Source organism: Rhinolophus ferrumequinum, chromosome 5 (genome assembly GCF_004115265.2).
Source record: "Rhinolophus ferrumequinum isolate MPI-CBG mRhiFer1 chromosome 5, mRhiFer1_v1.p, whole genome shotgun sequence".
In the NCBI taxonomy this organism is placed as follows: Eukaryota; Metazoa; Chordata; class Mammalia; order Chiroptera; family Rhinolophidae; genus Rhinolophus; species Rhinolophus ferrumequinum.
In genome coordinates this window covers 14,788,286-14,813,323 of record NC_046288.1, presented here as the reverse complement: position 1 = coordinate 14,813,323, position 25,038 = coordinate 14,788,286, and the positions used below count along the sequence as shown (strand labels likewise).

General features: G+C 37.8%; 1 protein-coding gene across 5 annotated transcripts in view; it reads right to left on the bottom strand.

Annotated features, from left to right (window-relative positions):
- The window catches only part of LOC117022022 (mitochondria-eating protein-like), a 160,640-nt gene that overhangs the window by 45,652 nt on the left and 89,950 nt on the right, over window positions 1–25,038 (bottom strand). For 4 of the 5 annotated variants that reach the window (XR_004422984.1, XR_004422983.1, XR_004422986.1 and 1 more), the window contains exons 1-2: window positions 20,266–20,557; window positions 4,679–6,805 (exon numbers count right to left, since the gene is read on the bottom strand). The gene's annotated coding sequence lies outside the window, so the exon portion shown is untranslated. Of the gene's footprint in view, window positions 1–4,678; window positions 6,806–20,265; window positions 20,558–25,038 lie in introns of those variants that run through there. The other variant, XR_004422985.1, reaches the window with a different exon arrangement.

Genomic DNA, 25,038 nt, shown 5'->3' with positions numbered 1-25,038 from the left:
TGCATTTCTTCCAGATTGCCCAATTTGTTGGCGTATAGTTGCTCGTAGTATTTTCTTAAAATTTTTTTTGTATTTCTGTGGTGTGGGTTGTCACTTCTCCTCTTTCATTTCTGATTTTATTTATGTGAGTCCTCTCTCTTTTCTTCTTGATGAGTCTAGTTAAAGTTTGTCAGTTTTGTTTATCTTTTCAGAAAATTAGCTCTTGGTTTCATTGATATTTTGTATTATTTTTAGTTTCTCATTTATTTCTGCTCTGATCTTTATTATTTCCTTTCTTGTGCTCACTTTGGGCTTTATACGCCATTTTTTATTTTGTTTTGTTTTGGGTTTTTTATTCCACTTCCCTTAGGTGTAAAGATAGACTGTTGACGAGATATTTCTTGTTTCTTTAGGTAGGCCTGCATTGCTATGAATTTCCCTTTTAGGACTGCTTTCCGTGTCATTGTGTTTTCATTTTCATTTGTCTCAAGGTATCTTTTGATTTTTTCTTTGATCTCATTGTTGGCCCATTCATTATTTAGTAGCATGTTTAGACTCCATGTGTTTGTCTTTTTTTTTCCTTGTAATTGATTTCTAGTTTCATAGCATGGCGATCAGAGAAGATGCTTGACATGATTTCAATCTTCTTAAATTTATTGAGACTTGTTTTGTGGCATAACGTGGTCTATCTTGGAAGACATTCCATGTGCACTTGAAAAGAATATATATTATGCTGCTTTAGTGTGAAATGCTCTTAAAATATCAATTAAATCCATCTGGTGTAGTGTGTCATTTAAGGCCGCTTTTTCCATGTTGATTTTCTGTCTGGAAAATTTGTCTATTGTTGTCAGTGGGGTGTTAAAGTCCCTTACTATGATTGTGTTACTGTTGATCTCTATTTTTACGTCAGTCACTATCTGCTTTATATATTTAGGCGCTCCTATGTTAGGTGCATAAATGTTTACCAGGGTGATGTCTTCTTGTTGGATGATCCCTTTATTATTATGTAATATCCTTCTTTTCCTCTTATTATGGTCATTTTAAAGTCTATTTTGTCAAATATAAATATTGCTACCCCAACTTTTTTCTTGTTTCCATTTGCAAGGATATCTTTTTCCATCTCTTTACTTTCTGTGTGTGTGTGTGTGTGTTTTGATCTGAGGTGAGTCTCTTGTAGACAGCATATGCATGGATCTTGTTTTCTTATCCCTTCTGCAAAAAATCCCTTCCCAAAAACCCTATGTCTTTTGATTGGAGCATTTAATCCATTTACATTCAAAGAGATTATTGATAGGTATATAGTTATCGCCATTTTATTATTCATATTTTTGATCTTCATTTATTTGTTTTTCTCCTTTATTCTTCTTAAAGTCCTATTAACATTTCTTATAATACTGGCGTGGTGGTAATGAATTCCTTTAGCTTAATCTTTTCTGGGAAGCTCTTTATCTCTCCCTCAATTTTAAATGATATTCTTGCTGAGTAGAGTAGTCTTGGTTGTAGGTCCTTGTTTTCATCACTTGAATATTTCCTGCCACTCCCTTATGGTCTGCAAAGTTTCTGTTGAGAAATCAGCTGACAATCTTATGGGAGCTCCTTTGTAAGTAACTACTTGTCTTCTTTTGCTGCTTTTAGGATTCTCTCTTTGTCTTTAAACTTTACCATTTTAATTATGATGTGTCTTGGTGTGGGCCTTTTTGTGTTCATCTTGCTTGGGACTCTCTGAGCTTCCTAAACTTATATGTCTATCTTCTTCACCAGGTTAGGGAAGTTTCCAGTCATTTCTTCAAATAGGTTCTCAATCCTTTGCTCCCTCTCTTCTCCTTTTGGTATTCCTATGATGCGAATGTTGTTATGCTTGATATTGTCCCACAGGTCCCTTAAACTATCTTCACTGTTTTTTATTCCTTTTGCTTTTTGTTGTCCTGATTGGGTGTATTCTGCTACCTTGTCTTCTAAATTGCTGATTTGATCTTCTGCTTCTTCTAATCTGCTTTTGATTCCTTCTAGTGTATTCTTCATTTCAGTTATTATATTCTTTATTTCTGACTGGTTCTTTTTTATGGTTTCTGTGGCCTTCTTCATGCTTGCTATCTCTTTTTGAAATTCTCACTAAATTCCATAAGCATTCTTTAATCAGTGTTTAAAACTCTGTCGCTGTTTGGTTGGTTGCCTCCATTTCATTTAGTTCTATTTCTGGAGGTTTTTCCTGTTCCTTTATTTGGGACATTTTTGTTTATTTCCTCCTTCTGGCTGCCTTTCTGTGTTTACTTCTATGTATTATATAGATCTCCTATGTCTCTCAGTCTTTGCTGGGTGGCCTTATGTAGTCTGTGTCCTATGTAGTCCAATGGCACAGTCTTCCTGATATCCTGTGCACGTGTTCCAGGAGTATCCCTTGAATGTGTTGTGTGTGTTCCCGTTGTAGTTGAGCCTTGATTGTTTCTGGCGCATCAGTGGGTAGGACTGACTCCCACGCTAACTGTGATGATCAGCTACACCCACAGTGTATGAGTGGCTGTGTGGGAGCTGACCCTTTAGAGGAGGATTTGCCCCCGTGGGCTCTTGTGCCTATTGAGGCCCCTCTTTAGGTGTTCCGCTTGTGAGGCTAGCCAGGTAGTGCTCTGGTGTGGTCTGAGGCTGGTCTCTGAGTGTGTTGTTTCTAGTGTCTCTTGGGAGAGGCTCCCGTGCAGGCCAATTTTAGCCTTGCCTGTTACTGGCCTACAGCTACCTGGTAGGAGCCCCAAAGCTGTATGTGGTTAGCTGCTGCCTGTGCTGGACCTGAAGGTGTGTGGGGGTGGCCTTTCTGTGATCCAAGGCTGGCTGTCTCCAGTATTGGGCCTGGGGCAGCTTAGCAAAAGGCCCAGGGCCCCCTAGGCCTATTGCCACTTGACAGCTGCCTGTAAGGAGCCAATGAAAGAGCCTCCTTAGGTGTGCAGGCCAGGTAGGTTGACCTGGTGTTGAGTGCCCTCGGCGATGCAGCACTCCTGGGCAATGTGGGGCCCCAGGGAGTCACCAGAAATGGCTGGTAGCTTTTACAAAGTTAATGCAGATTCAGTTCTTACGCCTGTGACCACTTTGCATAGTGCCTGGAGAACACCGCAGCCAGCCACCGCTCTCCTTGGGGCTGGCCTGTGACCACTTCGCTCAATGCCCTTAGAACACCAGCCACCACTTGTTTCAGGCTCACAAATCCCTGAGAGCGGCACAAGAGTGGCTGCAGCGCAGGTTTTGCATCACTGTCCACCACCAAAATCTCCCCGGGCTGTTGCAGGTCCTCTGCTGCTGCAAAAGGCCTCCATGGCTTGTGGGGCCGGCCACCCAGAACTCAGTGGGCCCCTGGCAATGCAGCTCTAGTTGGGCAGGGCAGGGTTCCAGGGAGCTAAGGGGTGTGGTCAGTGGTTTCTACAAAGTCAATGCAGTCTCAGTTCCCGCACCAGTGCTGGGCTCTCAACCACCCCGCAAAAAACACCTCTGAGAACACCACAGCCAGACAGCGCCCATCTCAGGCCCACAGGTTTTCCAGAGCTTCCCAAGAGATGCTGTGGGGTAGGTATTGGGTTATTGCCCACCAGCAAACATTTCTAGTTTACAACAAACCTTAGTCATGCTGTAATTTGTCTTCCATCATTTCTGTAACTGTCTTATTGCCTAGATAGTATGTAATGGATTTGCAGCTCAGTGACAGCCCAGAAAGACTTTTCTCTGATCAAAACATGTGAGTAAATAAAGAGATGTCTGTCAGGAGACAACCGTGGTCCATAATTTCCACATGGAAAAGATCGAAATACAGTTTTGGATGGGTCGATGGGGATTTGCCCCAATATATTTCCTTTTATATCTGTAGGAGGAGAAATGGGAATGTGGCCTCTAGAGTGGCTAATCATTAGTGTGTTAATATATGTTTAACAATTGGCTTGCCAGGGAAAAAGAGCTCTGATTTGTTGTGTTTGCCAATTTTTTTCATAATGTAAATACCACTGCCACCCCCAATTTCAAGCTACCAACTTGAAATCCCTGAAGGCAGAGTAGGGGAAAATGTACACAGCTGGCTTGTGCAGGCCAGTGCAAGCAAGCTCCAGCACACTACTGTCCCAAGAATAATCTGACTGGTGGCTAGAAGCGGGAAAATACCTTGTATATGACAGCTTAAGATACGAGAGGAATAAATTCTACAAATACTGAGATTTTACTTTAGTGAAAATTGATTTATTCATCTATATTCAGTTTATTAGTAGATCTTGACCTTTTTCCTTTGAATTGAGGGCTATTGGTATGCGTGATATATACCTTAACCTAATAACTTAACATTTGTTAACTTCTATATTTTTCTTCATAAGCAATAGTAGTTTCTAAAATTAGCTTGTATCTGAAATTGAAATGATTGAGAAACATTTTCAACCTAATTCCTTATACCATGAACCAAAGAAATAATTAGTTTCTTTTCATTTCAGGATTTCAGTATACTCTGCATTCTGATTTATTTCATAAAAGAAAATATTTCATTTCCATGAAATAAGCAAAATTTGTTTTTCCCTATCTAAGCAAACAATGTGATGGTATACTGCTCTAACCAATATATACGCAGAAAGAATAGCAGCAAAATATCTCACTTCTTAATTAAAAACATACCCAATTAACAGCAGTGTGCAGATGCATAGTATAGTCAGTATACTAAATAATTACTATTAAAACTTACTTTTAAAGTATTCTCAACTTCAGGCACTGATGGAACCAGAGCTGCTATTATGCATACTATATCTTCTTCACATTCCAAAGGAAAATTAAAATACCTAGTAGCATAGAAAAGAATGCACTTTTTAATATTTAATGCAGATATAAAAAAAAATTTTCTGGTTTCTATTAAAAACTTCACAATTCTACTGTGCACAAATGAAGACACCTTTTGAAATAAATTGCACTTTATGCCAAGTTCATAAGGTTACCATAAAAACACTGCAAGCCCAATAAAAACACAATGATGTAGTACAAAGTCTTTCTTTTTTCTTTAAGTCAAACTTTAAAAAGTCTGTATTTATACAAATGCACAATACATTTTAGTGCCCTCTAACTGGTACTTTTGTTCAGGATTACATGATTTTAGAAATCTAACTTGGAACATGTTTTATCAATTTTTCTGCTTCAAAATGGAAGACACTGAGAACTTACAAATTTTTAAAACAGGAAATATTATAAATATTACAAAGTGAAACAGTAAACACTTTACATACTTTAGTTATTGCCTTCCCAAAGACAAAAATGCCCCATTGTCTCATTTTCCTTTTATTTAACTTGAATTCCTAGATAATTATCTCAACTACCTCTCCTTTGGTTATATATAAACTTTCAGACAAAAATGTAAAGATTTTAGATTCTCTAATAAAATCCAAAATATCACTGAGACATTTTCCACTTTGAAAGTATATTTAAAGAAATGCTTATTTCAATATAAACTCCAAAGTGCTGAATGAAGACACATTAGTAACATGTCTTTAGCCTTAGAGGAATACTATTACAATTGGCTGTTAAGTTCCAAATTTAAGCATTTGGTTTTATTCTGTAATACTGTACTTTCCAATATAGATATCAAAGAAAGTGAGCTGATTTTTTTTCCTTAAAAGAATAGTTAAGTATTTCGGCCATAATACAAATCAATTTGGGGGGGAGGGGGTAAAAAGAAATTCTTGCCAAGACAAGAAACAGATTTCTAAAGTCTTAGAATTGCTATAGAAGAATTATAAAATATAAATTTCTGGGAAGAAAAATACACTGAAAAATGTCTCTTCAGGAAAAAAAAAATGCAACTTTTTAGATATAAGAAAATATAGCATTACCATGGGGTACAAAAAAATACGGACCTGGCTTATGAGACTTAAAAAATTCACAAAAAGTAATTAGCACCAAAAGTACCTTATGTGATATACTGAAGTGATTCCAGGCTCAAGTGTTTCAATATAAAAAAGTTACATTTAACTTTGGAAGTTTCCACAGCAATAAAATATTCTTTTCAATCTTTAGAAGGTGTGCTAACTTTACTGATTTTCATCAAAATATTAAGGTAATGTACAGTAATTATCATTTACATTGATTTGGGCTGAGCAGACACTAGAAATCCAAATTATTTCCCAAATAATATTGGTTACTTGGTGGCAGTGGGTGGGGAGCAATTCCCCAAGTAAAACTTATTTTTAGCTCCTTATTTCAAAATTTTTCTTCTAAAATGTTTTACTGGAACTCCTTGTAAGACCTATATTGCCCAATTTGAGCTACATATCCTGTTATTTTCCCTGCTCACTTGGTGGTGTTATTTAAATTTTGGTACAGGAATAGGGGTGTTTAAAAGTGAGTACAGATCACAGTAGCAAAACAAGAGTTTTGAATAGCTACAAGATATATATTCAACCCTGTTATAATCAAGAGTTGAGTTTAATTTTAAACAACATCCACTTATATATTTAATTACAAAAAAACACACAATTTGAAACAAAGCAAGGTTTTCAGCTTTCATGTAGTAAAATATATAACTTCACCAATTACATATATGGCTACCAAATCAACTAACAGCTCACTCAGTCATATTTTAACGTTGTACATTAATAATGACAAGGCAAAGAACAGCAACTAGTCCAAAGGCTTGCAGGCCAAGGAACCACAACATAACCCAAAAGAAAATGACCATCACTGGTTCTACAATTTGTTCTCCAAAATATATCCTTGTGAAGCCCATGTTGATGAGGCTTTTGTTCAGTTCACCAAAAAGTGTTCCCATCTTTTTATAGTCATCTCCAACAGGACCATCAGTAAGGTCTTGTAATTCTTCTAATTCCTTTAAAAACAAACAAACAGACAAAACAAAACATAAATATAACGTGAGAAACAAGGGAAGGTTTTTAAGAATTAAAAACTACCTCATAAATCTTTATCTTCCAAAGTACTGGACAAATGTCTGATAATCATCATTCAATAAATACTTGGGAATGTTCCTTATGTTTGATAATTCGCCCACATTTCAAGAATATGGAAAGCACTAATTTATTGATTTCTGTGGAAATCAACATTGATTGGACCCTCAACTACCAGAACAATGATTTACAAGATAAAGGAAGGAGCTGATTCATTTCATTTTCTAGTTTCCTAGAATTGCACAAAGATAGCTGCTTAAATGAAGCATCATGTTCGTAATGCTTTTATCAGTGGCCATGATTTCAGAACATCTTTTTCCACCAACTAATTTGAGGCAGGGCCCTGGATTTGTAAGTAGGGTTCTTTTCAGTCCACTCCTTTGACACTAAGACTTTAAGGAGACTAGCCTCAGCAGACTGGAGCATGTCTTGCTGCTATTATTGTGCAATCATCAGTCATTACTGCTGTGATCTTTCAGCTTTAGCCCCAGCTAAGGAGACTTAGTGTAGGCCCTTGCAGTTTCCTGTCTAAATTCTACAAATGTCTTAAATGCCTGTTATTAATCTCATCAGGAAAAACATGTAGTTTCCAAATAGGAATAATTTTTTACAATAAGCCAAAAAAGTCCACCTAGAAATCAGTTCCCCAGAAAATGTCCATGTGTATCTAATTATACATGATGAGAGAAAAATTCTGAGATGCCCTAAATTAAATGATAGCATGTAGGAGAGTGAGAGAAAGAGACAAAAGTAATTAACCAGTGTGGATGAAAAAGGGGCCACATACGAAACTGACAAGCTCAGGAAAGGCCTGCATGGTGGGCTTCACAAAGTCAAGAGACAAAATTAATTAACCAGTGTGGATGAAAAAGGGGCCACATACGAAACTGACAAGCTCAGGAAAGGCCTGCATGGTGGGCTTCACAAAGTCAAGAGACTGAAAGGAATCACATAGGATGGTCTGAACGTAAAAATTCCTAACTAAAAGCAGGTCGTGGCCGATAGTCACATCCTAAATCAGTAGCTTCCTTGACAAAGGTCAGTCTGTATCTTAAATGAGCCTGTCTCTTGCCTTTTTGCATCTAAGATAACATAACATACCTTTGGAATGTCAAAGTAATCTCCTTTTACAGATCCCTCAGGGCATACCCACCACACCAACTTAAATTTTATTGTGAATAGAAACTTCTAACAATTACTGAATTGGATGCACTTTTGATATCTGCATGAAGACATCAGAAAAAGCAAAATGCAGTTACTCGTGGTGGTTTTGTAGCATTACATGTATTTCATTCTATCCAACCATATCAATGACTCAAATCATAGTATATTTTTAATACAGTCTTTCTAATTTCAATATATTATAATCCAGTAACTTGTCAACTCTGTAAAATTAAAAAAAAAACTCATAAAAATGCACTAGTTGGTGTAAACAGGGAGAGATCACACTTATCAGTTATAACCATGAAAGTCTTGAATCTCAATTACTATACAGTGGAGTGCCAGTGATGCCTGGCTCCTATCAGACCTCAAAAGCCAATTGTTAAATGTTCAGGAACCTTGCAAGCTGTTTGTAAATAACTTGAAATTGGCCACACTTGAAATTGGGAGCACTAGCATTACAGAGATTGGAAATCACTACTGAATTGGCAAATGATACAAATCAGAGATATGTTCTCCCTATCCACCTCCCACAAAGCCTATGATTAAACATTTACCAGTATACCACTGTTTACATCTTTTAGAATTGTGGTATTTGGGGAGAAATCTTGTATACAGAAAATACTTTAATGAGATTTACTGTAATCTCATTGATTTAAGAATGCTGCCTATTTTTCTTTTCTACAACACGGGGGCACACGCAACCCACACAAGGGACATTCCTGGAACACCTGGAGATACAGGCAGCATCCCTGCCTAATACATACCCTGTTTCCCCAAAAATAAGACCTAGCTGGACAATCAGCTCTAATGCTTCTTTTGGAGCAAAAATTAATATAAGACCCGGTCTTACTTTACTATAAGATAAGACTGGGTCTTATATAATATAATATAATACCAGGTCTTATATTAATTTTTGCTCCAAAAGACACATTAGAACTGATTGCCCAGCTAGGTCTTATTTTCGGGGAAACACAGTAGAAACAAACACAAAGAGGCAGCCAAAATGAGGAGACAAAGAAACATATCCCAAATGAAAGAACAGAAACTTCCAAAAAGAAAACTAAACTAAATGAAGGTAAGCAACCCACCAGATACAGAGTTCAAAATACTGGTTATAAGGATGCTCAGTGAACTTAGTGAGAACTACAACAAAGAAATAGTAAGCATAAAAAAGGACATAGAAACTATTAAAAAGAACAAGTAAAAATGAAGAAAACAATAAATGAAAGGAAGAATACACTAGAAAGAAATGAACAGCAGATTAGATGAAGCAGAGGTTCAAATGAGCAACATGGAAGACAAGGTAACAAAAAACACCCAATCAGAACAATATATATAGATAAATAGATAGATGACATAGATATATAGTTACAGGATGTAAAGTACAGCATAGGGAATATAGTCAATGGTACTGTAATAGCTATGCATATGCATGGTGCCAGAGGGGTAGTAGACTTGGTAGGGTTACACCTTTATGAGGTGTGTAAATGTCTAATCATTATGTTGTTTAGTACACCTGAAACTAATAATAATAAGAAAAAAATGATTTCATGGCTCAACACTAGCTTGATGGTTAAGAACTCAGGCTTTAAGCATGGGTTTGAATTTCAAATCCACAATTTACTAGCTGTGATACTTTTCGTATGTTATTTAACCCCCCTGTGCAATAGTTTTCACATCTTTAAAGTGGGGGCAATAATAGTATCTACGCATGAGGTTTTAATACCAGATTTCCCTCCATAAAGACTAAACCAATATATACTTCTAACTTTAGTGTATTCTTATTTTATACACTGTTTCTCTAAACCCACGCTATTCATCTTTTTAATCTTTAACAACTTCATAGGTGAAAAATCAGTCCTAATACTTTTAATTTGCATTTCTAGTGAGGCTGGACATATTTTCCTGCTCACTGGATACTAAATGTGTTGCAGTTTCATTTCCTAAACAATGTACAAAAATAATTAAGTGTAAAAATTTACTAACTATATAAATCTTTACCTAATCATACCATTATATATTATATAATTTATAATATTTATTATTATATTTATAACTTGTTATTTATAATTAAATGCAAATTTACAGCATCCATTTACACTTAACTCCCATTAAATTACACAGAACCAGTAAAGGGGAAAAAAAAAAACGCTCTGAGGAGATGGATAAAAATCATAGAGAACATCAGCTATTTCTTGAATTAGTCTTTGAAATTAGTATAAACTGAAAAATACTAAAATTTGTATTCATTTTCATTTTGACCAATAGGATTCAATATTTTAATGAATTAGTTGCAGGCATTGACAAAGGAAAGAAACAAGTTACATACAATTACAGCTGTATCTATGAAACATATTAAAAGAGTTGCCTATTGTAGTGGAAGAAAATGGTTACATAATGAAAAAAAATTAAATAAGGAAAGGACTGTGCATAAACTAGTCATAGATAATAGTAGGCCATGAAGTGAAGAATATGATTAATTCAAGCTATAAGTTAAAAGTTTCTACATTTTGTACTTTTCCTAAAATCTACCTCATTTTTAAGAAATGAAGCCTCTGGTGACATTGAGTACATTGTATGTGCAGGGCATTACAGCAGTCCCCCCTTATCCATGGGGGATTATATTCCAAGACCCCAATGGATGCCTGAAAACAGGATAGTACCCAAACCCTGTATATATTATGTTTTTTCCTATACATACATACCTGTAATAAAGTTTATCATATATTAGGCACAGTAAGAGATTAACAACAGTAACTAACAAAATAGAACAATGATAATATACTGTAATAAAAGTTATGTGAATATGGTCTCTCTCTCTCAAACTATCTTATTATACTGTACTCATCCTTTTTCTTGTGATGATGTGAGATGATACATTGCCCACATGATGAGATGAAGTGAGGTGAATGATGTAGGCATTATGATGAAGCGTTATTACATAAGGAAAACGTGAACGCAGCACTGCTACACTGCGACAGTTGATTTGATACCCAAGACAGCTACTAAGTGACTAATGGGCAGGTAGTGTGTGGAGACAGTGCGGAGACGCTGGACAAAGGGATGATTCATGTCTGAGGCGGGAAGGAGGGGGACTGCTCAAGATTTCATCACACTACCCAGAATGGCATGCAATTTAAAACTTATGAATTGTTTATTTCTGGAATTTTCCATTTAACATTTTTGCACTGTGGTTGACAGAGGATAGTTGAAACCATGGAAAGGAAAACCATGGATAAGGGGGAAGTACTGTATGCTAGATGCTACCACAAAAAGGAATAACTTGTCTATTGAAAGTAGCCAAAATCAAACATTTTTCCTTAAAAATAATTTTTCCTCTCAATTCTCAACTTCTAGCAGTGACAAGAACTTCTTTTATATGAAATTACCTCTGAAAACTATGAAATAAGGAACTCTAAATACAATCAGACTGATGAAATTTGCAGTCACGAAAAATCAAACTTAAATTCCCGGCCTCTGTAGATGATCTGCATATATCCAATGAAAATTTTGATCAAGAGGATAAAAAACAAAAATCAATTTTTTCAGATTAACTGGAAGAAGGAATAAAAAAAAAATCTGAAACACAGAAGTTAGAAAAAAATTATATCAAAGGTAATACAGTAAAAACTACAAGTGAAATTTAATTTTCTTAACACCATATTTAGATAGTATTAATAATTTTACCCATTTCCATAAAGTTCAAAACATTTCCACCATGATTTCTCCTTGCTCAGAATTCTGAGAAGCAATAGTTGTTGCCCTAAGAAAACAGCAACAACAAATGAAGCCAATCATTTCCTCTTCCTATGACAAGATAAGGCATAGCTACCAATGAGGTTAATGGAAAAAAACACTGGATATGGGAAAAAGAAATAGAGAAGATTGAAAGTATCTTTTGCATCAAGTTAATTAGAAATTCAGTTTCTCTGCTCAAATAAAATTACTCTTTGATTGTCTTATCAATTCCTTTACACACACACACACACACACACACACACACACGAGCACTCAATACACTTAATGAACCAAAAGATGACAAGTTGGGACTCTTAAGGTTTTTGAAGATATGTGGCTGCTACGGCAAGATAAGATTGTAACTACAGAGAAGGCAGAAACTGCAGACAGTGTGGGAAAGGCTTTAAAAAGGTACAGTAAGGATACAGTTTCTACTTAGGCCTCAGGGCAAACCTAATTGCGTGGTATATTTAGTTTTTTATTTTAACATTGTTTTCACATTTCTCTTGAATAAGAAATTGAGAATAACTTGTACGGAGGGTGGGCATTCTTTTTCCCATCAAGGATCAATGACCTACAACCGAATAAAAAATCAACTGAAAATCTACACAAAAAACAACATAATTGAGGTTGGTGTGTTAATTTTTTTAAAGATAAATATGAAAAACCTTATTTGATTTTTAGATTAGGAAATTTTAACACTTTATTCAGTAGATATTTATTCCAAAAATATGAAAATTACTTCTATTAAAGTTATGGACAAAATAAAGTGTTTTATGGAAAGTTACCTCACAGGATGATCTGATCATAAATTCCTCACTAGACAGGTCATGGTGGGTAGTCAGGCCCCAGGCATATTATATACCTTCTTTAGTAAAAGGGTGATCTTTGCCTTAAGCAAGCCCTGTCCATTGTTTCTGTGCAGCTAGGTTAACACAGTTTTGAAAAGCTCCCTTTCAGACCCCTACTTCTAATACCTGAGCACCCTTTCAGACTCCTCCTTCTAAAGTGTGACCAACCCTCCAGAGAGCACCTGTAATCCAATCCCCTCATGAATACCCTCAAGAGTTTAACTATCCTGTAATCTGCTCCTTGCCTGGCTTTCTCCCACCTTCCTGTAATCTTCCTTACATTCCCTCTTTAATCTCAAATGCATAAAAGAAACTACAAACTGTTATTCTTGGAAGCATTTTTCTCAGTCTGTAGAGATCTTGCTTCCAGGAGTATCCTCTGGCTCAAATAAATTATTACAAACATTTTCTCCAGGTTTGGACATTCTTTCGTTGACAAAATTGATGAGACAAGTAGAGAGTTAACAGGAGCGGGCTTGTGAGCTGGCAAGATGGGACAAGCAAAGAATTAACAGGAGTGAGTTTGTCGGCTACCAGGAAGGAGCTAATCGTTGACCGCTTGGCTCTGACTCCCCTGGCTGGCACCGCACTTGCAGGCTGACAAGCACCTTCTATCCGTCGCAGGTAGGAACAGAACAGTTCCCAATTGCAACAGCAACCCCCTGCGATCTAACAATCACCCATCATAGATGGGAACAGAATGGTTCCCAATTGCAACAGCAATGCCTTGCAAGCTGACATCCATCATAGATGGGAACAGGAACATTCCCAGGAGAAGACAATTGTAACGGCAGCCCCACTGCAAGCTGCCAAGCACCCTACATCCTTCTTAGAAAAATGTAAAACCCCAGCACTCCTTCTCATCGGCACAGCTGTCCATATTGAGCTCTGCCCTGGCAAAATTCCCTTTGCCAGAGTGCTCTCTCTAACTTTCAATAAGTTTTTTCTTACTCTTGTAGACTCTCATAAAATCTTTTACATTCTGCGAACGACCAGGGATTAATTCTACGCCAAGACAAAAATTCAGTACTACCATTTGGTTAGATGAGAGGAATTAAGAAGGGAACTAGACAAAAAGATGAGAGGGACGGTGAGGGTAAAATAGGGAGCTAAAATTCATTGAGGGCCTACTATATGCTGGTATTTTGTGTACAAAATGTCACTGAGTCCTCATAAGAACTTTAAGAAGAGGGTAGCATTATACCCATTACAATGAGAAAATTTAGTCTCTAAGGTATTAAGTAATTAGGATGACAGGCTAATAAGGTAGTAAAGTCAGGATTCAAAATTGGAACTGGCATACTCCATAACCTTTTTCATTGTCCCATAATTCTCAGCTTCTACAGAGGAGAGAAGGTAGTGGGAAGGAGGAGGTGAATGCAAAAAAAGAGAAAGTGGCTGAGAAGAATAAAAGACAAAGGTAGAATGAGAGATCCAACAGAGAAAGATAAAAAACAAAAAGGAAAGATGGGTAGCAAGGAAGAGGGGCAGAAAAGATGCGAGAGAGAGCGAAATAGATAAAGTTGCATATGAGGAGCAGCCAGAAGAGATGTGAGAAAAGATCCGTTGGGAGACTACCCATCTGGAATGCAGGCTTCGAGAAAATAAGTTTTACGTATCCATTGGAATATCTCTTAGCAAACCAGTCATTCTCGACAACTGAAAGCACTGTAACCCTGATACATTTTAAGCAGGGTTTCTCAACTTTGGCACTATTGACATTTTGCACCAGATAATGCTTTGTCATAGGGCGTTATAGGATGAGTAGTAGTATCCCTAGACACTTCCTATTAGATGCCAGTGGCACCCCCCGCAGTCGTAATAATCAAAAAGGTCTCCAGACATTGCCAAATGTCCCCTGTAAGCGAAACTGGCCCCAGTTAAGAACCACTGATTTAGAGGTTCCACTCGGAATAACGATAAAAAATGAACAAAAGATCCCTACCATATGCAAAATTATTCCCTGAGTTACTCAGTGAATGGACCTCCTTGGGAACAACACGACTAAGTTTAAGGCTGAATTCATCTAAATTCATCGTACTTGTTACAGTATTGCCTGCAAACTGCATTTGAAAGGAAATGGATATGAATGAATATTTCATTTTGAACTACACAATCTAAAGGAGGGCAGCAGATTTGTCAGGGACTGTTTACCCTTCCTGTAGGAGGGCTCTTTGTATAAAGGAAAAACTACGGCTTTGAAGTTTGGAGGCCTATGTTCTGGTCTGCTCTAGCACTACTTAGTTGTAGGACCCAGAGCAAATCAGTTGGCTTAGGGAAAAACTCTTGGCTTCTCACATCTTACCAAGAGTTAAAATTAAACCCTTCTAGGGAAAGAGCTAAATCACTTCCTTACATATATCATTACAGATAGGATGTTCAACACTGGATTGGCTTGCTTATCCTCTACTCCCTTGCCACTCAAAGTGTAGTCCGTGGCTAGCATCAGCCTCTCTTGGGAGCTAGTTAGAGATGCAAAATCTTAGGCCTCACCCCACACCAATGAAATCACAATCTGCATTTAACAAGAGATGATTCGTACACAGATTAAGGGTGAGAAGCACTGTTCTATTCCCCCTTCCTCCTAGGGAGATTTTCTAACTGCAGAGTCTGGAAAACTTAGTGACATTTTTCCATTTCTTTCAGTTAGTGTTCTAGTTGAAAATTACATCCAAAAGCTAACATTTATATGCCAATTCCATGCTAGGAGCTGCTCTATTAACACATATAATTCTCCCCACAATCCTGAGGGTCATAAACTATGATTCTGCATAGATGAAGAAACTGAAGGCCAAGACGTTAACTAACTTGCTCAAAGTTATGTTAGTAAGTGGCAGAGTTAGGATTCAGGCCTAGATATTCTGTACCTAGAATCTGTAGTGTTAATCATATTTTTTAATGATAGATTAAAGAGGAAGCATAAGGCCTCCTTCCACTGCCTTTTTTTTTTAAAGGTGATCTCATGGAGGTTCTGTCACTTATTTACATAAATATCTATAAGCCAACATTGATCTGAAAGTTCCAAACATTGCCAAAAATATCAATGAAGCATTACCATTTGAAAGGAAGCAAAATCAAACTTGTCTGTAGATTGAATTATTATACTGGGGTGCCAAAAAAATGTATACACATGACTTGTATTCATCATTTGTTATCGATATATATTGAGTATTACAATTTTAATACAGTGTTTTTCCTTTCTTAAAATGTATATACATTTTTTTGGCCCCTAAAAGATATAAAAAGTCAACTCTAAGAGATACTAGTATTTATCAGTATTAAAATAAAGAATTCAGAAAGGTAGCTAGTTAAAAACAAAATATATAAGGACCAATAGCTAGAAACAAGTAGCAAAAACATAATGGGGGTGGAATCACTTTCATAATACCAACAAAAATATAAAAGTTTAGCACAGACTTTAGTATTTATAACTATTACAAAGGATTGTAAAGCCAGGAAGAAAGATTATTCCATGATTAGAAAAAAATAAAAGATTCACTCCATACCTCACATTACACATACAGTCCTTCTAAAAAGATTAAATACATAAGGTAAAACACACACACACACACACACACACACACACACAAACTCAATAATATTGGTGGACATTTAACTAACAGAATTAAAAAGAATGTTCTAAACAAATATATATGCAGATATTTAAATATATGTGGGGAGGGTATGTGTGTATCTATGTGAGTATGTGTGATGTGTGTGTATGGAATTACCAAAAAGTTTCCTTTGGCTAATAAAAATTTAAAGCATTTCTAAATCAAAACCATCATAAATAAAATTGCAAAGTAAACAGAAAACAGGGAAAACATTTATAATCTATGTGAAATAAGTGATAAATTCTTATAATAACACCAAAAGGAAAATGGTCCAAGAATAATGTTAAAAAGAACTACTAATGTTTTATATCGATGGTTTCCAATCAGCACTCTAACATACCAATGCTGGAAAGGGACATTGGTGCAACCTTCCTTGAATGCAATTCTTTAGGACATTTCAAGAGGCTTCAAAGACTTTGATTCATTGACCTAGTTCTTCCACTTCTGGAAATCTATTCCAAAATAGAACTTTAAGGATTTACAAGCAAAGATTTTTATTATAGCATTATTTATAAAAGAAAGTTTGAAGCAACTTAAACGTGCGATATTGTAGAAATGAACTACTAGGCAGCCCTAAAACTATTTTTAAAAAGAATTTTTGATAACATGGGAAGATGATACAACCTGCTAAGTAGATAAAACAAGATACCAAATTCAAATATTACATTAAAACATGTTTAAAAATATGTATGTATACACACAGAGATATGTGAAAATAGTAATACCAAATATTTGATATTTTTAACAAAATATTTCTCAGTGGGATTTCAAGTGTTTTCTCCTTTAGATCTTTCTGTATTTCTACATTTTCTAAAGTACATATTTGACAATCATAAAGAAAGACCTTAAAGCTGAAGATAATGATTCTCAAGTCAATATAAAGATAATGGGACCTCGCTACAAGTACGCTCTAGGTAAGCTGGGCTGTCTTAGGTTACTCAGGCTGTGAACTGCTGCATCTAAGGATGCCATTCCCATGATAAACATGTAATGAAAGGACTGGAGATGTTTAGTCTTCCAGCCACAGAGCAGGGCAGTGACTCTTACATACAGCTCCCTGGCGTTCACAGTCATCACCATACTCGGATCATCTCTCATGCACCCAATTACCTACATACATGGAAGAGGCCATGCCCTGTCCCATCAGTCGCTTGGGCATTTTGCCTCTCTCCCTTGCTTATGTCTCTGAGAGCCCTGACTCCTACTTCAAACGACACAGTTTCTTCATCTAGAGGACTTGCCGATTCTTTAAAGTCCTCCTGTCCTAGCGTACTTTATTTTAACTAGGCCACCTTTGTCAGTCATCCCACCTGAAAAAACTGAAGGCAAAAGAGCAGAGGAACCTGTCTTCTCTCAGATGTAGCACCACCTAAGGACAAACTGTAAAAAATGATGCTGACAATATCTGTTAATAAAACACCTATATTAATACTAGCATTTCAGTATTACATGAAGTAAACACCAAAATACAGACACATTTTGATCTTGTATCACAATAATAATAAGCCAAAGGTAGGCTTTGTATAGTCAAATCTTATGCAAGAGCCTTCCCAGTTGAGAGAAGGGCATAAGCTTCTCAGACAGAAGTAGGAAGAAAAATCAGCTAAGAAAAGGATGTCTATAAGGGAGCCTTTAGCCTGGGGAAGAAACCCGCTTCCTCAAATTATCAGGTAAGAGCAAAACTTTATGAAGGAAATAGAAATAGAAAGGGATTTAATACAGAAAATTAGGGGCTGACAAAAATCACTGAAAGAGCTGGAGGAGCAAAAGTCAGATCCCTTCTGGAGCTATTGTGGTCAGGAGCACACCTCCATAGCTGTGATCCAGTTATAAAGCAGCTGCTGCTGCCCCCGCTGCTACTGCTGACACCAATTGTCTCTCAAAGCCCATGAGGCTGCAAAGATTCTGGAACACCAAGTGAGAGTGCTAAGCAGAAAGGAAAGCAGGAAAATGGCTTCTGCATCATTTCCAGCTAATTAGTTGTGGTTCTGTTTCTGTTTATATCATTGTTTCTCTGGAAAAGTTCACTTTCAGTCTAAATAACTAGTTTACAAACCAAGTTTTCAAAAATATTCCATTTGTAAGTTAGAGTCTGTGTGTCCTAAATTGACAAAACAAACACACACGATCTCCCCAAAGAAAAACTAAATAAAACAAATCCTTAGTATATGTTTTATAACTGTTCATTTCATTTACTACCCCTCAAAAATATCTTCATATCTGTAGTTATCTCTACCATCATTGCAAAGCAGTGCATAAATTTTTTAATTTCATTTTCAGGATTTAAAATAAAGCTAGAAAACAAGGCTTTGTGATAATATTAAAAAGAAATGATTTATCACAAAAGCTTGCTTCTTACACCAATGGACTGGGTTGTATCAAGTTTTTGTTTTTGGCTTCTTGATAAGAAGTTAATCTTTGGTGCTTGTATAAGAGGAAATACGTATCTCAGGTGTTTTCAATTATTGCATATGTAGGCTTAGAGTACATAAATAAATCCTGTGATAAAAATATAATGATAACATTTTCAAAGGACTACAGAAAAATGAATTTCTATGACATACAATGAAAGAAGCAGGTATGCAAAGTGGTATCTGTTTTCTAGAATATGTTTCATTCTTTTTTTGTTCTATCCTTTTTCTTTGTACCATAAGCAATTTTGGTAAGACCAGAGCTACTGATGATAGGAAATCCACAAAAGCTGAAACGAAGTATTTTACATGCTCCCTTACAACCGCTTGAAAATTTACTTTGGGAACCTCAGCTTAATTGTACCCAGAGCACCCCACCCTTCACCAAGTGAGTTCCTGTTGACTTTTTCTTCACTTTTCCAGTTGAACAACTAAAGTAAGAGGAAACTAAGCCCTTTAGCTATTGAGTGATGGTACAATTAATGGGGAAAACCACCAGGAAGAGAATCAGAAAGATCTCCTAACAACCAATGATTTGCTTCAGTCACCATCTCCTATACTGTCATAAAGATGAAAAATTCCACTTCCACATGGTGAGCAAACCTAATGCTAAGGCATATTTTGTGTGTGCCACACACAGTTATTTGTTTCCTAAAATACTGACTTACTAGAAGTTATACTTAATCTCTTAATGCATTTAATGATGATATTGGAGTTTGTGAAATGTGACAAAAAGGACAGCTGGAGAAGGGTAATGAGAGACAGGTGTCAACTGATTGTCCCAACAATCTACACTGTAGTAAGGGCAAATAATCATTCCTGTTCCACTACTTATTTTATTTTATTATCTCTGGTATGTTTGAAGGTCTAATCGTATTTAGTGGTGAAAATTCATCCCACATATAATTCAATTTCTTTTATCAAATGTCTTGCCTAATCCTGAAGATATTTGATGTGTTATAACGTCTATTGTCACACTTCATTTAGTGAGAGCAAATTCAGAGTTTCAAAAATTACCCAACTTCTCGTTTCTCTTATTACGGTTGCCCTCGTATACTTCTTTCCCTTTGGTAGCAAGCAATTGTCTCGATTCTTCACTTTTAAAATGAAGTTTAGATCTCATTTGTGTTCGTGTGAAGAACTTGCTCTCGGTACAGTCCCTGCTAAGACATCTGTTGTAATACTCGCTCCTACACATGCCTCAGACCCTGGCTGATCATCTTGAGAAATCCACCCACACCTTACAGATTCGGCGTGTGCTCAGAAATGCCAGGATGGAGGGCGGGAGGGGAGCAGCTGTCCCCCAAAATGCAGCGCAGGGGGACGGACTTGAAGTTGATAAAGAAGTGTTTACGTGGAAAGCTTTGAGATAAGAGACCACTGACAGAGACACTTTTACAGAACCCGACCGCAGGGAAGGGCAGTGTCCACCCCGCCAGGCACACGGCCCTGCGCCGGCCGGAGCGCCGCGGTCTAACGGCTCTTCCCGGCTGCTGCCCCGACGCCGCGCGGACCCAGGCTCCGCCCGCACACCCGCCGGCCGGGCCACGCCGTCCGCCGCCGGTGGGACTCAGGCACCCGCCCGGCCGCGCCGACCCCCACTCACCTGCCCGCGCTCCTCTGGGGTCCGCTGCCCGCGCCGCCGCGGGCTCGCCCGGAGCTCCCATTCGGTCCCCACCGCCGCCTGCTCAGCCCGCGCCTCCCCATCCTCACTGCACGCTCCCCCAGCGCCGCAGTCTCCAAGCAGCTCCCCGGCCGAGCACATCCTGCCACCAAGCAGGGCTGCCCGAGGAGCCAGGCGGCGAAGCGCGAGGCGGCGCCACTGTCGGAGGCCCGTCCGGGTTGGGCCGCGCTCGCTGCGGGCAGGAGTCTGCGAGCGGCCCTGGGCCGAGGCGCCGCGACTAGCAACCCCGCCCCGCCCCTACTGTCACCGCCCGTCCCGTCCCCCGCCGCCGGGGTGGAGCCCACCCGGGGGAGGGGCCACGGAGGAGGCGGAGCCGACGGGGCGTGCGATGGAGACTTACGAGGAGGAGCGTGCGGGTGTGTTTTCCCGCGCGCGTCGCTGAGACTGTGAGCGTGAGTGTGTGAGAGACTCTGTGTGTATTAGTAACAGACTGTATGTGTGTTAGAGATTGTGTGTGGTGAGAGAGAGGTTTATGTACGCAACAGACTGAGAGATTATATAGAAAAGATTGCATGTGTAAGAGAGACTGGTGAGAGGTCGTGTGTGTATGAGTGTGTGTGTGTGTGAGAGAGAGAGAGAGAGAGAGAGAGACTGAATGTTGGAGAAAGAATGCATTTCTGAGGGGAAGAGGAGAGCGTGTGTTGGTGTGTGAGAGAGAAACACACACACAGTTACTCTCCAGTGGAGTCCCCTGTTCTTGCCTGGCACTGGGGCTGTAGGGATGTGCTGCTGGCTGCCTGTCCTGAATAGCTGTCCATTCTTTCCAAGTAATACATGTTTCTCTTGTTCCTTTTGTCTCCTCTCTAATCTCTCTCTGAAGGCTGTGTCTTTGTCTCTCTTTGAGTGCTTTCCTGATGTGTGTTTGTTGGTTGTTGGGATCATTTGGTGGTGCATCTGTCTACTTTTGCGTATAGGTATTTCTATAAACGGGTAAGAATATTTCTCATTGAATAGTAAGGGAGACACAACTAATTTATCATTCTTTTTCTTACTACCTGTGATATTGTTGCAGGAAAGAGGGTCCTTGGCTTCACACAGGAAAGAATTCAAGTGTGAGCCAGACCAAAGAGCGGAAGTAGTTTATTGTGAGGTAGTCCAATCCACAGCCAGAGTACAGGCTGCCCTTAGGCAAGAGACAGCCCTGCCCCTGCCCAGGCAGTGGTTCTTATTAGTCAGGCTTTTAAATATGGGAATAAGGGGGTGGAATATTCTTATTAGTTCTCAGGAAGGGTGGGTTTTCCAGGAATTTAGGATATACCCCTTTTTTGTCCTGATACGTCCTCTCTGGAAGTGTCATGGGGTTTGGGGACATGTCATTTAGTATGGAGATGTATTACAACCACTGTATAATGTGGCTGGAGGATACTTGGAGGTGAATCTTGTCACCATTTTGGTCTTGGCCCGTTCTGCTGCTTTCCTGTTTCATCTTGATTTACTGGTCCTTTGTCTTCCCCTGCAGTTTAGTGGGGTTTTTCTTGCAGAACCTATCCCCACCTTATCTCGATATTGTGATTTATAATAAATATATATTTGGTCTTCATCCCCATTTCTGGCACGGAGCTCCTAAAACCTTGGAATTTCCTAAGTGAGAATAATAAAAGTGCTTTTATTAATGAGGTGACTTTTTTTTGCTCAGATGAAATTTATTTTTTTATTAGTTTCAGGTGTACAAAACAACATACTGATTAAACATTTATACCCCTCACAAAATGATAACCCCACCAAGTCTATTGCCCATCAGACACTGTACACAGCTATTACAATACCATTGACCATATTTCCTATGCTATTCTTTACATCCCATGACTACATATATAGTATATATACATATATGTGTGTTTATATATATATATATTTGTTAAATTATAGTTGACATTCAATATTATTTTATATAAGTTTCAGGTGTACAGCACAGTGGTTAGGCATTTATATAATCTCTGAAATGATCCCCCCATAGTCCATTACCCATCTGACCCAAAGCCCCTAGGCAACCAAAGGATGAGGGTAACCAATTATGTGATTAGAAGGTTGGAACTTTCAGTCCTACCCCCTGACGTCTGGGGAGGGAAAGAGAGAGGCTGGAGTTGAATCAATCACTTAAATAGTCAATGAGTCAATCAACCATACCTGCGTAATGAAGCCTCTATAGAAACCCAAAACCACTGGGGTTTTGAGAACTTCTGGGTTGGTGAACACGTGGAAATTCGGAGAGAGTGGCACTCCCAGAAACAGCCAGGAAGTTCTGTGCCCCTTTCCACATACCTCACCATCTGTACCTCTTCATCTAACCGTTCATCTGTATTCTTTATCATATCCTTTATAACAAACTGGTAAAAGTAATGTTTCTCTGAGTTCTGTTAGCCACTCTAGCAAATTAATCAAACCTGAAGAGGGTGTGTGGGAACCTTCAATTTATGTCCAGTTAATCAGAAGCACAGGTAATGACCTGGACTTGTGATTAGCATCTAAAATTGGGAGGGTGTGGAATTTGTGGGACTAAGCCCTTATCCTGTGAGATCTGTGATCTATCTCCAGGTAGATTGTGTCAGAATCAAGTTAATTGCTTGGTGGGATTGGAAAACATCCATCAGATGGCCATACCCATTTTGTTAAAAAGAAATTGAGGGGCATTTAAGTAAAATATCAAATTTTGTATATCTCTTATCTGTACTTTGAAAAGATGATTGACTATTGTATAAATAAAATATCAGGCTACTTGTCAATGGAAAGTAAGTATGCCTAGGTATGGAGAAGAATAAGAGTAATTTGTGATCTTCTATTAAAATGTGTTGAGGCCAACAGAGGGAATTAAAATAGGCAGGAACTTAATTTTAAAGACCTGTTTCTTGTTTTTGGTAATCAGGACTGTAGAAACTAGAAAATATGCCTTTGGATATCACAAATTAGAAAGAAAATGAATATGATTTATTTCCTGTCAAAAGCTTTTAAAAACCCAGACAAAAGTATTTAATATTACAGCTGACCTTTGAACAGCACCAGTTTGAACTGCACAGGTCCACTTATATGTGGATTTTTTTTTCAACAAATATACAGTCGGCCCTCTATATACCTGAGTTTCACATCCCAGGATTCAACCAACCTCGGATTGAAAACATTTATTTTCAATCCATAGTCAGGAATCTGTGTACATATGCAGAGGGGTGACAAGTTATAAATGGATTCTCAAGTTTGCAGGTAGTCAGCCCCACTAACTCCCCAGAGTTGGTCAAGGCTCAACTGTGTACATATAATCAAAAACAAATGTCACCACGAGAACCCAAAAACATTTCCTGCTGGGCCTCATTGCTTTCCTCTAATGATAGCATTTTTACTGTTGAAATTTTGCTTTGGTTCTTAGCAGTCTTTCTTATAAAAAGTGGCCTTATATATTGTATAAACAAAACTTTAGGATAATATATAGTGGCACAGAGAACATAAGCCTTTTACTGCCAGCTCTGGAGTTTAAGGCACATTTTGAAGTTCTCCATCTTTTGGCTTGTGTCTGATAACCTAACTCAAGCATCAGTACACTCTTCAATCAGTCTACAGAGTGAACAGAAACTCCTCGTGTACATGAGGACTCAGAAGGCTCGGAATATATACAGGGGAGCAGGTAAAAAGAGTTTACAGAGCTTAGCTTTGTTCAACTGAGGGGACAAGTCTACAGAAGTCCTTTAGTCTACACACTCTGGCCTTTTGGAGATTCAGGCTTCTCCCTGATTCTTTGAGAAGTATATTCATTCAGTTATTTAGCAGGTATTTATTGAACACCACGAGACATTAGGCCCAAGTCTAGGTCCCTATTCTCATAAAACTTCCACTTTTGAAATCTACTTTGCTTCTGACAAAAGCCAAAAACATGCAGCAAAGGGTGGCCAGAATCCTCTAATCCCTACCTAGGACTGATGTCAGAACATTTTCTTTTTCTTAGTATTGTCTACCTTTCATTTAATAAATGAGTTTCTCTTTGAACTCTTATTCTTTTGGTCTTTCCTGGAGATTTAAGGAATCACCTCTTAAAAAAAAAAAAAAAAAAAACCTAACAGTAGCATTTTGGACACACAAAAAATTATTCAGATTATATGACAAATAACACAATTTCAAGCACATCTTAAATGAGGGGGGGGCTGTTTTCTCTCTGCTACACAATATGAATAATATACACATAAAGCTATTACTGCCAGTTTCCCATGGAAAATATAAGATTGTTATTATTATACCTAGATAACTATAACATGTCAGTCTCAAATTGTGTATAATTTAGTTGTGATTTTATTAGTGCGTTCACCTTGTGTTTTCCCAGGAATTAATAAGTGGCAAGAAACAGAGGCATGTCTAAGGAGTGGCACGTACACTGCAAATACGTCTTGTGCAATAGCTGTGAGAACAAGGACTTTTAATCTTTCAATTTTACACTTTTAATATCTTATTTTTAATCTTTTCCCACTTGTATTTGTATATCTTTCCAGAGGGAAAAATAAATAAATCAGAGTGATCTGTACTTATTTACTAATATCTTACAAAAACAAATGCAGTTATTTGTGGAAACTATGTCAAACTTCATTTTTTGCTTTGTTTTTTGACATACTATCATCTTATTATATGATTCCTGTGCTTTAATTTTTTTCATACCGTGTGATTTTTTTTATCTGCTTTTTCTTTTCTGTTTGGCAGAGTTGGTACGGGAAATTATTT